At 57.1% G+C, this 16,389-nt stretch overlaps 1 long non-coding RNA gene across 1 annotated transcript in view; it reads right to left on the bottom strand.

The window, feature by feature from the left end:
- Positions 1 to 1,923: 1,923 nt before the first annotated feature.
- The window catches only part of LOC116453423, a 45,534-nt gene continuing 31,068 nt past the window's right edge, over positions 1,924 to 16,389 (bottom strand). Inside the window, exon 4 of the long non-coding RNA XR_004243801.1 lies at positions 1,924 to 2,698. This is a non-coding gene — a long non-coding RNA (uncharacterized LOC116453423). The remainder of the gene's footprint in view (positions 2,699 to 16,389) is intronic.

Below are 16,389 nucleotides of genomic sequence, written 5' to 3'. Positions count from 1 at the left end.
GAGGAGGGACAGATGGAACAGGGCAGAAATGGGATGGGGATGGAAAATTGGGAGTGGGGGGGTGGCTGGGGTTGGTCTGTGCTCCCCCCTCAGCTGCTCTCTCCTCTTTCTCCTCTTCCTCCTTTTCCTCCTCCCTGCGATGGCTGCTGGATTTTAACTTTGTCTTTAATCAACCTGAAACAAGCAAAATTAATCCCTCCCTGTCCCCATCCCAGCTGGACTCTGCTCCCTTTTTCCCCAAGCAAGGAAGGGCCCTCTGCCCGCTGAGCCTCCTACGGAACGGGATCCTCACACCAACAATCCCAGGAAAAGTAACCGTGGCTCCTCCAGGCCATCCCTCACAGCCCTGCTCCCAACAGCTCCTGCACTTCCAGCCATGCCTGGGGTGGCCATGGATGGCATTCCCAGGAGCTGGCTCAGGGATTGCCCCACAGGGAATTACTGGGAAGCGGCTTTAGGGTGAAGGAGGGAAGATTTAGATGGGATATTGGGAAGGAATTCCTCCCTGTGAGGGGGGGCAGGCCCTGGCACAGGGATCCCTGGCAGTGCCTAAGCCAGGCTGGAATAACCTGGGATAGTGGAAGGTGTCCCTGTGGAACTGGATGGGATTTAAGGTCCCTTCCAACCCAACCATTCCAGGATTCTCTCCAGCAGGATCCTGTGTCACCCTTCACTGAGCAAACGAGCCCCAGGAGCTCTCAGCTGCTCCGGGCTGGCCCCACAAACCCAAACAGCAGCCGGGAACTGTCCCGAGGGCACCGGGAGGATCAGGACACGCCGGAGGGGAGCTGGGAGATGCTGGAGCGCAGCAGATCCGCCTGCTCAGCCCCGGGTGGGATCAATCCAGAGCAAAAGGGACACAGAAGTGGTTCCGCAGAAACTCCCGGAGCAGCCCTGGCCGAGCACGGAGCAGCCTGAGGCACACAAAGGGCCACAGGCAGCACCGGGCCTGAGCAGCGAGGGTTAATAGTGTTTGCATTTGGGAAAGCAAACTCATAAATCCCCCGGATTTCTCCGTGCTCCCAGCCCGTGTTTCCCGGGAGGAAGGACAGGCTGCTTTTCCTGCTGCTCACCAGGTAAATACAGGCCCAGTCCCACCCTTCCCCGGCCGTGTTTGCTCGGAGCACGGGGACGCCAAAGGCAAGCGGCCTTTGAGGGAAATATCCCTTAGGAACCCCAGAAATGCCATATCCGAGCACTGGCACCCCCCAGTCGATCCCTGGGTCTGTCCCTGGAGCGGGGCCTGCAGCTGAAAGCAGCCCCGGTGCCAATCAATGGATCCACGCAGGATTCCAGGATTGACCCTGCAGCTCCCGGGCAGGGAATGGGAGCAGGGGCTCGGTGCTCTGTTCTAATGGACAAGGCGGGGATCAATCCCAGCTTGGACTCAGTCTTGGAGATCTTTTCCAACCTCAATGATTCTGGGAGAAACTTCCTGTCACCCTGGCTGCTCCCAAATAATTCCACTGAATCCACGCTCATGAGGCCGCTGTGCTTTTTATGTGTCAGGACACCTTTTTTTGGTTAAATAATGTTCTAAATCTTAAAAAAATAATGATCCCAGAAGGATATTTCCACAATATAAATATCCCTTTTATGTTCTATTTCCACACAGCACCTCGCGGTGCTCACAGGGGAGGAGGGAACAGAGTCCAGGGACAATTAACAACGGGATTTAAGGGGGAATAATTTGCATCTCAGCAGCTTTTGGAGCGGGAGGGATGGCAGGAATGGCAGTGGTGGTTAAAGGCTGGAAAGGGGAAAGGACAGGGGGGAACATTCCTGCAAAATAAAGGTGATAAACTCCTGGGCCGGCTTTGTTAGGACAGAAGTTCCTCAAGGTTTCCTGGACAATCCAAGACATCCCCAAAATCCCCTGGAAGTGTGGCTGAGCCAAGGCAAAGGGAAAACAACATCCAGCACTCACGGAGCCAGTGGGGTTTATTAAATGCAATTTAATTGTCTCTGAGGGTGACGCTCCCCCCGTTGTGACATTCCCCTCGCTGGGGTCTGGCTTCCCCCCATTCCTGCTCCTGCTTCCCAGTCCCACCTGGGCTGGGATCCATGTGGGATGTTCCAGGTGTGGCAAAAGGACCCTCCCAGCACAGCTGGCAGACAGTTTGAAACCCCAGCATCACCAGCTCAGCTCCTGCTCTTCCAAAGGCTCCAGCTCCCACCACGGGATCCACCGCAGCTCCAGCGTCCTCAGGAAACACCCAAACCCCCAAAAGCAGCAAAAAAAGAGAGGAGGCGTAAAAAAAAAGACCAAAAAAAATCCACTGGAAACGGGACAAGCGCTTGGTCCTTCCCGGAGAAAAGCACTGAGCTCCTGTTTGAGCCAAGAGCTCCTCAGCATCCATCCATCGCCAGGATCCAAAAGGATAATTCCCAAAGCCCAGCTGAGAGCAGCTCATTAAGTCCTTCCAGTTCCACGCGGGAGGAGCTCAGCTCCTGGAGGAATCCCCTGGGAGGGGGCTGTGGAGCCCCGGCAGTGTCCCGGAGGAGCGGGCACGGAGCTGGTTTTGGTGGTGGGCGCTGAGGGGAGAGCCTCTCACAGCCCTGATGTTCCATCGCTGCCCAGGCCGAGCTGCTGGTCCCCGCTGTCCGTGTGTCCAGCTGCAGTGTCCGTCCTCGGGAGCTGCTCCTGGGTGTCCTGGCTGTCCCCTCTGTCCCTCACCCCGAGCCTTCAGCACGGACCCTGCGAAGAAAAAACACGGCGTGAATGGAAGGGCCGGGCTGGGGTGGAGCAGAGGGTGAGTGATTCTTCCTCGGCACCAAACCCAATGTTTAGAGTGATGTGGGAAAGAGGAGAGGGAGCAGCAGCCCCGAGGGCTCCCCTGAAAGCCCCTTTGGCACCAGAGTTCACCCCACTGCTGAGGATCCCCTTCAGCTCTGGAGGATGGGGCTGGGTAACACCAGGACACGAGCGGAACATCTGGAAGCTCTTAAAGGGTTTCATTTTTTAACACTTTCACAAGAGGCAGGGACAGCGCTCTGCACGCTGGGAGACGCTGCACTCGCTGCAGGCAGAGGATTTGCAGCTGGGGTGCAGCAGCATCCCCTGCCTCTCGGGCATCACAGAGCTCTGCAGGACACCGACCCCAAATTCCCAGGCTCTGGGGACCACGGCACAGAAGGATCTGGGATGAGCAGGAGCTCAAACATCGGTGGTGGCAGTCCAGAAGCACCTCACAAGCATCACTGGGGTTTGCAAGGCTCTAATCCCAAATTCCCAGGTTCCGGGCATCACTGCACAGCGGGATCCGGTACAGGCAGGGAGCTCAAACATTGGTGGTGACACTCCAGAAGCACCCAGCGCCCCCTAAGAAGGTCCAGAGGCACCTCATGAGCGTCACTGGGGTTTGCAGGGCACCGACCCCAAATTCCCAGGCTCTGGGGACCTGCGCACAGCGGGATCCGGGACAGGCAGGGATGGTGGTGACATCCCAGAGGCACCCAGATGAGAACATCCCGGGGGTCCAACCCCACCGCTGGCAGTTCACATCCCCTCAGGGGGCCACGAAGGTCCCCCAAAACGCTCGGGGTGAAGCTGCGAGCGTCCCCAGCCCTGCGCGGGAGCGCCGGGTGCAGCCAGCCCCGGTTTGCTCAGGGCGGGTCCGCTCCGCGCCGCGTTTGAAGGCGCCGCGGCCGGGAGCGATCAGAGGCGCGCGCGGGCGATAGCGCGGCCCCGGGCGCAGGCTCTGATCTGTTATCTGCTATCTGCTATCTGTTATCTCGGGCCGGGCAGTGCCGCGGCGCGGGTTTGAACGCGGGGTGACACCCGCGGATCAAAGGCGCTTCCTGCTGCCCCCAGCCCCGAGGAGCCTTTGGGCAGCGCGGGATGAGGCCGGAGCTCCGCGGGGATGGAGGCACCGGGGGCAGGAGCGATGCGTGCAGCCCCGGGGACTGCTGCGGGATGTCCCCTGCCCGTGCTGGGGCCAGCAGCACGTCCTGAATGGGTGAATCCCGTTCGGTGCCGTGGGGGTGCCCCAGTTTAACCCGCAGGACAGAGCCCCTTGCTTTCTCCCAGAGACATCCCCACGGACACCACCCAGCCCCCAAAAAATCCTAAAAAACCCCACTCCTCCCCCCCCCCCCCCCCCACTGCAGCCCCCCAGCGCTGAACCCTCACAGCCAGCCAGATTTCAGGTGCAGTTGATTTTTTTCCCGTTGCCTCCCACACTCCCCATGAGGGATCATCTGCTTCCCTGTGCCCCGGCCCACTCCAGCCCGGAGCAGCACAGCCGGGCCACACACTGCGAGCCACCAGCGTCTGCTGGATAGCAGCCCCGGTGTTTTCGTCCTCTCCACGAGCCCCCACAACATCCCGGGAGAGCAGGGATGGAACAAGGGCTCAGCAGCATCCCGGGAAGAGGAGAGGATCCATCCCGAGCCAACAGAGGAGGAGGAGCTGAGCCTGCAGCAGGAACGAGGATGACCTGCACATTTTGAGGTGGGGATCTGCCTCCTGCCCTCCCTAAACCCGCGTTCTCCAGCAGCAGAGCAAAGCACAGGAATAAAACGGGAATTCTGGCTGCGGAGGGTGGGAGCATCCACAGACAGTGAGAGCACGAACTGTGTGGGCAGCAAAGCCAAACAGGAAAGGATCCAAGGGGCAGGGACGGGATTCTGGCAGCTTCCACCTCCCTGCTGCTCCCTCTCCCGGGTGTCCCTCCCTCAGACCCCTGGCCCTGCTCAGGCATGCCCCAATTCCGCTTTTACTGTCGGAATTCTTCCCATCCAAAGGGCTGGATTTTCAAAAATGCAGCCCGAGAGCCACAGCCCGATGCAGGAACCGGTCCCAGCACAGCTGCCGCAGCACCTCGTGCCCTGGCCTTGGACACTTCCAGGGATGGGGCAGCCACAGCTTCTCTGGGCAGGGCCGGGGGTTCCTGCGAGACCTCAGTGCTGTGCCGGGCTTGGAGCAGCTGCCTCGCTCCAGGAGGATCTAAACTGGCCAGGAAGGATCACCCTGGCTCGGGGCAGCCCCTGCCACAGCCACAGCTGCCCTGAGCCTTCTCCTTCAGCCCCAGCTCAGCCGAGCTCCCAGAGCCCCAGTCCCGAGCGATTATCCCAAAGCCTGCCAAAACCCCAGCCAGCCTCGGCGGGGTGTCACCGCAGCTCCCGGGCCAGAGGAGTGGTTTGTTCCCAGGCCGCCCTTCCTGGGAAGGTGTTAATGAATAACCGTGGCCCAGACAGGCGCTGGCAGCTCCGTGAGTCACCGAGCGGCCCGGCACAGCCGGCTCTGACTCACCGACACCCCGACACCCCGGCCCTGCCACCAAACACCCGGCCCGAGCCCCCCGGGGCACTGGGGATGGCAGTGCTGGGCTCTGGGGGTCAGACGGGATGAGACTCCCCCAAACCCTGGCTCTGTAACCCCAGCACAGCCCGCAGTGGTGGAGAGCTCGCCCTGAGATTGACACCAGGAAAACCTCAGAGGGTTGAGGTGCAGCAGGACCTGCAGGAAGGGCCCCCGGACACCACAGCAGCACCCAGAGATCTGGAAGGGGGTGGCTGTGAGGGCAAACACGCCCTGGCTGCATCCCAAGGGATGGTCCAGGGGTGATCCAGGGATGCAGGGGCCACAGGTGGGTCCTGGCAGTGGCTCATTCCCAGAAGGACGCACTCCTAGCGCGGCATCCGCTGCTCCCAAAGCATCACTCCCACCTCCGTCTGCAGCTTCCTCCTCAAATTCCAGCTCTGACCAACCCCCCAAACCCAAGCACAGGTGGAAGCCTAAAAATAGAACTTCTCACCCCCCCCAGCCGCACCCTGAGGACTTTCTCGTTCACACACTCCAACCTGTTCTGCCTCCCACTCTTTCGAGCAATTTTCCCCCTCCCTCCCCGCAGGAAAAGGCCACCCTGGTTCTTGAACGCCGTGTGTCACCTGGGGCTGGGCGAGGAATGAGGAAAGTCCCATTCTCCTTCATTTTTGCAGCAGGGTGATCAGCACGGGGTGACACCAGGCTGGGCCAGCCCACAATGCCCCAGGTTTTGGGAAGCCTCTGGCACCCGCTGACAGTTCTGGGTCATTTATCAGAAGTGTCCCCACGGTGACAAAGCCCTGCCAGGCTGAGGGATGGGCCTGAGCCGTGCAGAGACAGTCCCTGAGCAGGAGCTCTGCTTGCTTCCCAGCATTTCTGCTTTTCCTGCTGGAAGTCCGGAGCCCCTCGCTGTGGGCAGGCAGGAGCTGAGCAGCTCCCCTCGGGTTCTGCCAGCAGCAGGAGCTCCTGGTGATCCATGTGATCCGTGTGATCCCTGGATCTTCCAAAGGAGCTGGAGGGCTCTTCCCCCTCCTCACCAACAGGGAGATCTCCATCTGCTGCCTGGAGGCAGAGCAGGGGTGCTCTGAGGCGCCTCCTGCATCCACAGAGGTGAGCAGGGACTGGATCCCCGGGATAAAAGGGATTACAGGGGGCACCCTCCTCATTCCCACACTCTCTCCCATCCCAGTGCAGAATAAACTGCTCACAGGACGGGAAAAGTGCTGCACAGCCTCCATGGTTGTCCCAAAGAGAGGATGGGTTTGGCCGTGCATCCCACAGGATCCCATCCCAGGGATCGGCTCCGCTCCCCACGGCCTGGGGATGTCCCAAATCCTCACATCTGGGTCAAAAAGGTGTTCTCCGGAAAGCTTTGGCTCAGGGGGTGACACCACACAAGGGTGCAAAAGCCACCCTGGAGTCCTGCCCTGTCCCCACCCGCTGCCCTCAGAGATGGGAGGGAGGGAAGCAGGAAAACCCGTCCGGCTGCACTTTTACTCCTGAGCAGATTTCCAGCCCAGGGATTACCAATTTCAGCGGTGTTTCTTCCTGTGCTGACCCTAAGCTGATTAATTCTCCGTGCCCTCCCCTTCTCCGCTCTCTCCCTTCCTTCTTTCCATGGAAAAGGAGGGGATGAAACCCGGTGGAACGTGCCAAGGCAGAGCTGGATGCAGCGCGAGCGGAGCAGAGGGAGATGCTCCCCCAGCCTGACGGGATCCTGCCACCCTATGGAGCTTCAAATCACCACGATCCTTATCTCCTTATCCCAAAGGATCTGATATCCCTGAGGGAAGGGAGAAATTCCCTGTCCCCGATCCCAGCGGGTCATGGTGAGGCCCAGCAGCACCAGCATCGCTCTCCCAGAGAAATGGAAACTGTTGGTCCCGGAGACGCTGGTGGGACTCATCCAAGAGCAGCCAAACCTGCCCTGGCACGATCCAGCCGTGCTTCCCGAGGGCTGGAATCTCCTTTTCCAAGAGCCATCGCTCCCCGTGAGGCCCGGGACGCTCCGGGGTTTGCTCCTGAAGGGAGGAATTGCGGAGACTCAGGATTGGGGGATGCAAGAACCGCAACCCTTGGGGAGCCTCCGGGGCACCTCCATCCCAATCCCCAGAGAATTCCCAAAACACAGAGCCAAGCCAGGTGTGCCAGAGCACCTCTCCCACCCCGACACGGCAGGAAAGCCGGGAACACACCCTTCTCTATAAAAAGAGAATGATACAGCGGGAAATCAGCCCAGCAAAACCCTGCTGAATGCCCCCACGGACCTCAGCCTGATCCAGAGGCAAAATTCCCTCTCAGCTGGGGTCAGGATTGGGGGATGGGGAAGGGTGGGAGAATTCAGTGACTCACCCGGAATTTGGTGTTTGGAGGGGAGTGGGTTTGGGGCTCTTTGTCCCTTTTGGGTGCCTGAAGCTGGAGAGTGACACCAAAAACCCTTCAGGGGCATCGAGCAGGGCAGGGTTTGGGGCCCAGCCTCGCTGTGAGGCCGAAATGTGGGGGAGTTAAAATGATTCCTTTTGAATAACTCCCCTTTGAGTGGAGCAGCAAACCGGGATAAAACACGGATAAAATATGCAAAAAACAAGGATAAAACACAGATAAAACATGGAGAAAACACGGATAAAATATGGCTAAAACAAAGATAAAATATGGATAAAACATGCATGAAACACAGATAAAACACAGATAAAACATGGGTAAAACATGGATAAAACATGGATAAAACATGGGTAAAACATGGATAAAACATGGGTAAAACATGGATAAAACATGGATAAATTATGGATAAAACACAGATAAAACAGGGATAAAACACAGATAAAATATGGATAAAACATGGATAAAACACAGATAAAACATGGATAAAACAGATAAAATGGATAAACACGGATAAAACGGATAAAACAGATAAAATATGGATAAAACATGCATGAAACAGATAAAACACAGATAAAACATGGATAAAACACGGATAAAATATGGATAAAACACAGATAAAATATGGATAAAACACAGATAAAGCATGGGTAAAAAATGGATAAAACATGGATAAAACACATGTAAAATATGGATAAAACACGGATAAAACAGATAAAATATGGATAAAACACGGATAAAATATGGATAAAACATGGATAAAACCAGATAAAACACATAAAACATGGATAAAACACAGGTAAAATATGGATAAAACACGGATAAAACACAGATAAAATATGGATAAAACACAGATAAAGCATGGGTAAAAAATGAATAAAACATGGATAAAACCCAGGTAAAATATGGATAAAACATGGATAAAACCCAGATAAAACACGGATAAAATATGGATAAAACACGGATAAAACACATAAAACATGGATAAAACACAGATAAAACACAGACAAAGCACGGGTAAAAAATGAATAAAACATGGCTAAAACCCGGGTAAAATATGGATAAAACCCAGGTAAAACACATAAAACATGGATAAAACACGGATAAAACATGGATAAAACACCGATAAAACATGGATAAAACATGGATAAAACACGGATAAAACATGGATAAAACATGGATAAAACAATCCAGTCTTGCAGCGTCCAAGCCAAGGACACGCGGCCGAAGGAATTAAACACCCCTCAAACACACAACCCAAACCCACCCTCATCGGAAAGGAATTGGGGAAAAGCCTTCATCCCACCTGGATCCCCATTCCAAGCTCTCCTCACTCCCTCCTGAGCTCAGCCTAAAGCCCCCAGTGACCACGGGCGTGGATTCCCCACCTCTCACCCTGCAGGGAGCCGAGGGAAAAGCGCAAGAAAAAGGGCTTTGTTTCCGTTCACATTTGTCCGAAGTGGGTTACAGCAAGTTCTCCAAAAATAATTTTCATGGATTGCAGGGAAAAAAGGAGGTTTTGTTCCACACCCACTCGCACTGATCCCTCTGGAAGTGAAATTCATCCGTGCGTGGCCGTGTTTGGGCTGGCAGGGCGTGGGGACACCGCGTGCGATCCCCCACGGCTCATCCCAACATCCATTGGGATCAGACAGCGTGGGATTCCCGGGATCAGAATTCATCCCTGGGATGGGGAAGGGTCACAGGGTGGGTTTGGTGACCCCCAAAAGTCCCACAGGGCCGTTCCCAGCGGGAGGGGAAGCCATGCAGTGACCCCACGGGGCTTAGGTGGGATACTAGGAAAAACTTCCCTGGGAAGGTGGAACAGAATTCCCAGAGCAGCTGTGGCTGCCCCTGGATCCCTGGAAATGTCCCAGCCCAGCGTTTCCTAGAATTTATCGGGAATTTTTTGGAGCTGTTGCTGGCTGAGAAACGCCAACGGGTTGAAACCTAAACTGGACGCAGGAATATAAAAATGTAGGTCAGGAAAAAAAGCCCCCGAGTGAAAAGCTCCTTGTTCCTCCCTGCGCCGCCTCCCGGGCGCTGCCGTCCCGGGGGGAAAAGCTTGGGAAGGGCTCACAGGGATGAGCACCTGGAAAAGGGCTCAGACCTCGGGGCTTTTACGGGCCAGAGCAGCCATTCCTGCAGTGCCGCGGCCGGAGGGCACGCTCAGCCACGGGACACACTGGCCTTGTGGCATTTCCAAGGATTTCCCGGTTATTCCAGGGATTCCGCGCTTCAGTTTAAGGCACAGGCTGTGCAGAGCCGTTAACGCCTGCTCCCATCATCCTGGCTCCCGTCATCCTGGGATCACTCCCACCCATCCCGGCGTTTCCGACGTGCCCTGGGGCACAGCAAGGAGGGGAAAACCGAAAGGCAGCGATTTCCCCACACAGTCCCGATTTCCCCACACAATCCCGATTTCCCCACACAATCCCAATTTCCCCACACAATCCCGATTTCCCCACACAGTCCCGATTTCCCCACATAGTCCCGATTCCCCCACACAATCCCGATTTCCCCACACAATCCCGATTTCCCCACACAGTCCCGATTTCCCCACACAATCCCGGAATGATTCCGGTTGGAAAAGACCTCGGAGTTCCTCCAGTCCAACCATGAACCCAAAACTGCTGAGGCCACCACAAAGCCCTGTCCCCAAGCAGGGCAGTGTTCCCACCCCTTCAGCAGCATCCCGAGGTTTGATCCCAAAATTCCAGCGAGTTTCAGGTCCCGTTAAAGAGCCCCCAAACGCCCCAGGGCCAAAGAGGTTTGCTCAGGACAGGGATGCAGCCAGTGTGACCCAAACCCGACAGCAAACTGCAGATCTTTGGGATAAATCCCAATCCCTTCGGCACAACCTTCACAAGCAGCTGCTTCTCCTCATTGACATCCATGTCAGATCCACCCGGAGATGGATTTTGGGAGAAAATCCCACCTTCCTGAAGAACTGGGCGCTCCCAGCGCTCTCCCCTGCCGGGCTGGGGAACAGCTGATCCCTTTTCAACACTTCCACATATTCCAGCTGTAATTTACGGAGCTCATTTCCCCGGCATCCGGAGCTCAGCACCCGCCTGCGCTGGGAGTTTTGTTTGCTTTAATTGAGGGGAGAAAAAAGAAAACCTGGAAAGAGGCAAAACACCTCTCCCAAGCCCCAGGTTTAATTTTTCAGCTGCCTTGATTTATTGATTGGCCCATTCCCTTTTAATGGGCTCTCCCTGCCGGAGCCTGGGGGTTTCCTGTGGGGTTTGAGGGGTCCTGCCATGTCCAGAGACTTCATTCCCAACAGCTTCCCTTGGATTTGAGGAGAAGGAAGGTTGGGTGCACCGTCCATCCCTCCATCCCCATCCCTGCTTCTCCCCCTTCCCAACACCTCCCAGCTCTCTGCTCCCAGTTCCCAGCATTCCCACAACCAAAGCCAGTCTACAGCAAAGCAAGATTCCAAGGGAGGTATTTTCACGGGATAACAAAAGGAGTGTGGGCACAAAAGCTGATTTTTCCAAGCTACACCCACTTCCCTGCTCCCTCCTTCCTCCTGGCTGTGCTGTTTTCTGACTGAAACCATAAAACTTCAGTGGGAAGTGGGATTTGGGATTTGGGAGGGGAATCCCGAGGGCTGAACAGCTCCTTCCTTAGGGCAGGTGAGCGGGAGACCCGGCCAGCGCTGGAGCCCAGCAGTGCCCAGCCTTCCTCCCTCCCAGCTCCTCCTCCTCTCCCAGCTCCCTCCGGTGCCTTGGGCAGGATCCAGGCCCAGAGCCTGCAGGGAGAACTCCCAGCGGATGAGATCTGCATCTCCTTTAATTAAATTATTCCTCTGGGGTTAAACGAGAGGCTCTGCCCAGCCCAGGCTGCGGCAGTGCAGCACCGAGCCCGGAGCCCGCTGGGTTTTCCCTCCCCAGTTGGACTCGGGAGCTGGAGGAGAGGCTGGCTCCACATCCAGGAGGTGCTCAGAGGAGCTGGAGACCTCTGGATATGGACAGAGAGGATGGGTGAAAACACAGGGTGGAGATCCATGTGCAGCCCAGCTGATCCAGTGCATCCCCAGCACGGGGATGCTGAGGGAAGGAGCCGTGTGGGGAACAGCCCCTGTGGTTTCCCAGCTTTGTGGGCTCCTCCAGGCTGTCCCCAATCCCAAACTGGGATCATCTGGGAGAGAAATCCCGACCCCACTGCAGGTTAAAAGCAGCAGAAATAAGGGGAAAATGGGCCATGTGCCAGCTCCAGCCATTCCAGCCCAAAGCATTCCAGTGAAACCATCCCGCTGAAGGTGGGGATGTCAAACCTGCCCTGGCAGAGGAGGGGGGGCTCTCCCAGCTCCCCCTGGCCCAGTTCCACCAGTTCAGCCTGGCTGAAACCACCGGGAGCCGCATTTGCCATGGGTTTGGCCTCTCACAGTCAGGGGTTTTGAAATCCTTTCTATCGCGGAGGAACCTCGGCCCTGGCTGAGCCCCAGCTCCCAGCCCCTGGATAAACACGGCCTACCTGGCCTGGGACGTGCCAGAGGCTCGGAGGCACAATCCCTTTGGATAAACATCGCTGCAAAGGCAGCCCTGAGCGCCGCGGGAACACTCGGAGAACGCTCCATGCGTGGGGTGAAGTGTTTGGGAACACTGGAGCACCGGGGGATGCTCTCCCTCCCTCCTGCCTGCCCCGGGCTCGGGATTTAAAGGGGATTTGAGGGCCAAGCTCAGCACAAGGCTCGGAAGGAGGAGAAGGAGGATGGTCTGAGCCTCCTGGGGGTCCAGGACAGGCAGGTGGAGACGTCCCCATGTCCCTCAGACCTCTGGGGGAGGCACAAACGAAGGCTGGGATGCAGGGGGGGATCCAGCCCTTGGAATGGGCACAAAAAGAGCTGCAGGAAAAGCCTCGAGGCGGGGGAAGTTCAGGATTGGGGTCTCACACACTGACCCTGCACCAGGGGCTGGGAATGGATTCAAACTGACAGAGCAGGGCTAGGTGGGATATTAGGAAAAACTTCCCTGGGAAGGTGGAACAGAATTCCCAGAGCACCTGTGGCTGCCCCTGGATCCCTGGAAATGTCCCAGGCCAGGCTGGACATTGGGGCTTGGAGCAGCCTGGGACAGGGGGAGGCATCCCTGCCCATGGTGGCACTGGATGGGCTTTAAGGTCCCTCCCAACCCAAACCATTCCACGACTCCACGATCAGCACTGCCAGGATGAACTATCCTGGCTGGAGCATCCCTGCTGCCCACGGGAACACTCCACGGTGCAGAAGGAGCACAGAAAGGATTCCTGCCCAAACTTCCCGAGCAGGTGCCGCAATCCAGGCTGTGCCAACCTTTTCCAAGGGATTTCCCAGCCCCGTTTTCCCCCTCCTTTCTCCCTCTCCCTGCCCTTGCCCTCCAGCCCTCGGTGTCCCAGCTTCCAGAGGGTTAACAGGTGTGTTCTCCCGCAGGGCTGGGCTCCGTTCCCTCCCTCCTGCCCCTCCATTCCCGGCATGGACTTGGAGACCGGAGACTCTCCAGATTTAATCTCCAAGACAAACACCCTGGAGCCGGAGCCGGCTCCGAGCACGCTCAGCCCACGGGCACCGAGGAGCAGGGCCAGGCTCAGGGCTCTGCCCGCCCCTCCTGGGGTCCCTCCTCGCCTCCGTGCCAGGGAGGTGCCCCAGCTTTGCAGCAGGGCTGGCTTGGAGCTGGGAGGGAAGAAATTCCCACCCTGAGAGCCTCTAGGTGGGTTTTTATGGAATGGGAGCAGCTGGAGCTTCCACGGGGGCTGATGGATGCGGGAAAGGGTGGAAGATGAATATTGAAACACCAAATGTGACCCTGAGCGTGGCTCAAGGTGCTGATCCAGTGAAGAACCAGGCGGTTTGTCCCCAAAAGTCACCATTTTATGGCCTTTCCTCCTGAGATCTCAGGAAAACTCTGGAGGAAGAGGTTTGGGAGCTGCTGGAGGACACCTGACACAAGCCAAGGGTCTGTGCATCCTTCAAGGTCATTGTCGGGACAAAGGTTTAACTCTCACATCAGGTCAGAGCCCAGCATTCCAGAGAGATCCGGGAACACCTGGATGCTCCCGTTGGGAAGAGGAAGGAAAAGGTCTCCAGGCCATTTGGAGGCTCCCATGAAACACCTCCACATTTCGGTGGGAAGTTGGGAGATTGGGTTCATTCTCCACGGGGAATGGGAGAGCAGAGGCAGCCAGCAGGAGCTGGGCTCAGCCCTGGAGCTGTGGGCAACTCCAAAATCCACCTTCCATCCTTAAAACCTGCAGAAGGACCCTGGTGGGTGGGAATTGGGTCCAGTCTGGACATTGAACTTGTTTCACCCTGAGAGATGCATTTTCCTGGGATGTTGTGGGATTTCCAGGAGAGAAGAACTCTCCCAAGCAAGCTGAGAGCTGAATTAGCTCCGAATGGAGCTCGGATCAGCTGGATCTGGGATCACCTGGGATCTGCCCGCTCCCCAGCTCTAAAATCGCTCTCTGAGGATGGTGGCTGCATTGGCCACCCCACACCGATGTTTCCATGAAAAAGCCTCTTCCCTAAAACCCGGGGGAGCAATAAAAGTATAAATAGAGCTGCAGGCACCACCAAACGGGGCTTTTGAAGTGGAGCTATTTTTTCCCTGCGCTCTGCAGGGTGGGATTTAAGGATGAAGGGAAGAGGAGGAGGATGAATCTGAGCTGCTCTGTCCAAACACCCCACAGAGCTTTGGTGGTCCCCCAGACCCCCAAATTAATCACCTGGCCCCATCTTTCATGTGCCACCCACAGGAATACATCCAGCACTTCTCCCCAGCTGCAGCCACTGGCTCCCAGCACTCCAAAATCCCAGCCCGGCTCCCTCCACCCAGATATTTCTCAATATTTGCCTTTGAGATATCTTTTGATATCTAAAGGTGGCCACAGCCCTGTCCCTGAGCTCGCTGGTGGTCCCAAAATGAGCAGCCAGAGGATCTCAGCTCGACCGCGGCCAGGTCCTCGTGGGCAGCCACAAACCCTTCAAAGGAGCCCGGGAACAGGGAGGCTCCAGTTCCCTGCGGCCCCTCCGGCCACCGAACCCCTCCAGGCCACCCCACCCAGGGGACACTGCTCAAAGTGAGCTCAGTGTGCCCAAAACCCCGGCCAGGCAGGGGCTGGGCAGGCGGCAGAGGGGGGAAGGAGGGAAAGCCGCAGGTCCTGTGCGGCCTCCCAGGCACGAGGTCAGCGTGCTCCCTGCGCTCCGGCCAAGGGAAGAGGGTTTTTCCTGGATGGGGCCATTCCCTGCGCACATTCCCGCTCCAGGCCAGGAGAGGGACAAAGGGGACACTGTCCCTTCACTGCCACCTCGCCAGGAAAGGGGGGACAGCCCAAACCGCTCTGTCACCCCACCAGGTGTGCCCTGGGGGGGACCCCTGCTCATGGACCAAACACCTCCTGTGGGTTTTCCCCTCCTCTCTGGGATTGAGCTGCCCCCAGGCTCCGGGAGGGATGGGATGGGCTGGGGGAAATGAAGGAATTGTGTCTCCTGCAGCCACAGCAGTGACAAGGAACTGCCACTGATGTGCTGGGATGTCCCGGGATCAGCCCAGCCAGGGGGTCCCACCAGGCAGGAGGAGGGAGAGCACCTGGGAACTGCCCAGAGATGGAAAAACCCCTCAGGGTTTTACTGTCCCCGTTAATCCGGGATGGAAAAGCCCTCAGCAGACCCTTCCCTCTCACCCACGGGTTTGTTTCATTCCCAAGTATTCACTCCAGCGTTTTTGTCCTTTGCACCTTCCTCCACCACCACCACGGAATTCCCAGGTTTTCATCTGCACAAGGATAAAACTCCACCTCCATTCACTGCTTTGCATCACTGTCCGTGTCACACAAACGGGGAAACCGAGGCACGGAGAAGGGAGCAAATCCAGAGGATTTCCCTAAATCCAGAAAGGCCACGGAGGCCATCGCTCACCCCTCACCCTCATCCCAAGGGAGGGATCTGTTGGAATGTTGGATCAGTTCTTCCCTGATTCCCACAGGCAGAGCTCTCCTGAAGCTTCACCTCATCCCCCGCACGACAGCAATAATAATTAACCTATTAATTAATTGGCTGTTGCAGTGATTCCCTGCTCCTGCTGCTCCCTCAGCCCTTTCTCTCCAGCCAGTTCTCCCCTTTATTTTTGTTCCAGGCAGGAATATCGCCCCTGACACAAACCCCTGGCCAGGAGCAGGAGCGGGATCGGGATGGTTATCCCGGATTCCCCGTGGGAGCAGCCAAGGAACAACACCCCCTCTCCCAAACTGCACCGGGAGCCAGGAAATTTTGGATTCCAAGATAACAACAGCCCCAAGCTGCTTTTTCCATTTGGAGTCTCAGGAGCCGCTGATCCGGGCAGGAAGTTTGGGAGGACAGAGGGGACAACTCTGCGGTGTTGGAACATCTGCTCTGCAACACCCAGGAGCCCCTCCTGGCCAAAAGCCTCGGGGCTGGAGCACGAGGGGTCTGAAGGATGCTGCAGCTGCTGGGAGGAGGCTGGCTGAGCTCCTGGCATCCCACAGCATCCCGGGAATCTCAGGAAATCGGCACACGGAGCCCGGGATGCCGTCCCAGCGCCGTTACCTGAGGGCCGGGTGGCTTTCCCTGCCTGTTTACAGCCAGAGCCGTGGCAGGCGACAGCCCCAAGTCCTGTTTGCTGGGAAGCAGCAGGGAGAGCCCCACTCCTGCCTGGGAATTCCCCAGCTCCGGGCTCTGGAGCTGGCTGGCAGCAGGAAAACACGGATCAGTCCATGCAGGAACACCCATCCCTGTGTCC

The sequence above is a fragment of the Corvus moneduloides genome, chromosome 19, assembly GCF_009650955.1.
Source record: "Corvus moneduloides isolate bCorMon1 chromosome 19, bCorMon1.pri, whole genome shotgun sequence".
Taxonomy (NCBI): Eukaryota; Metazoa; Chordata; class Aves; order Passeriformes; family Corvidae; genus Corvus; species Corvus moneduloides.
This window is presented reverse-complemented; position numbering and strand designations above follow the sequence as displayed.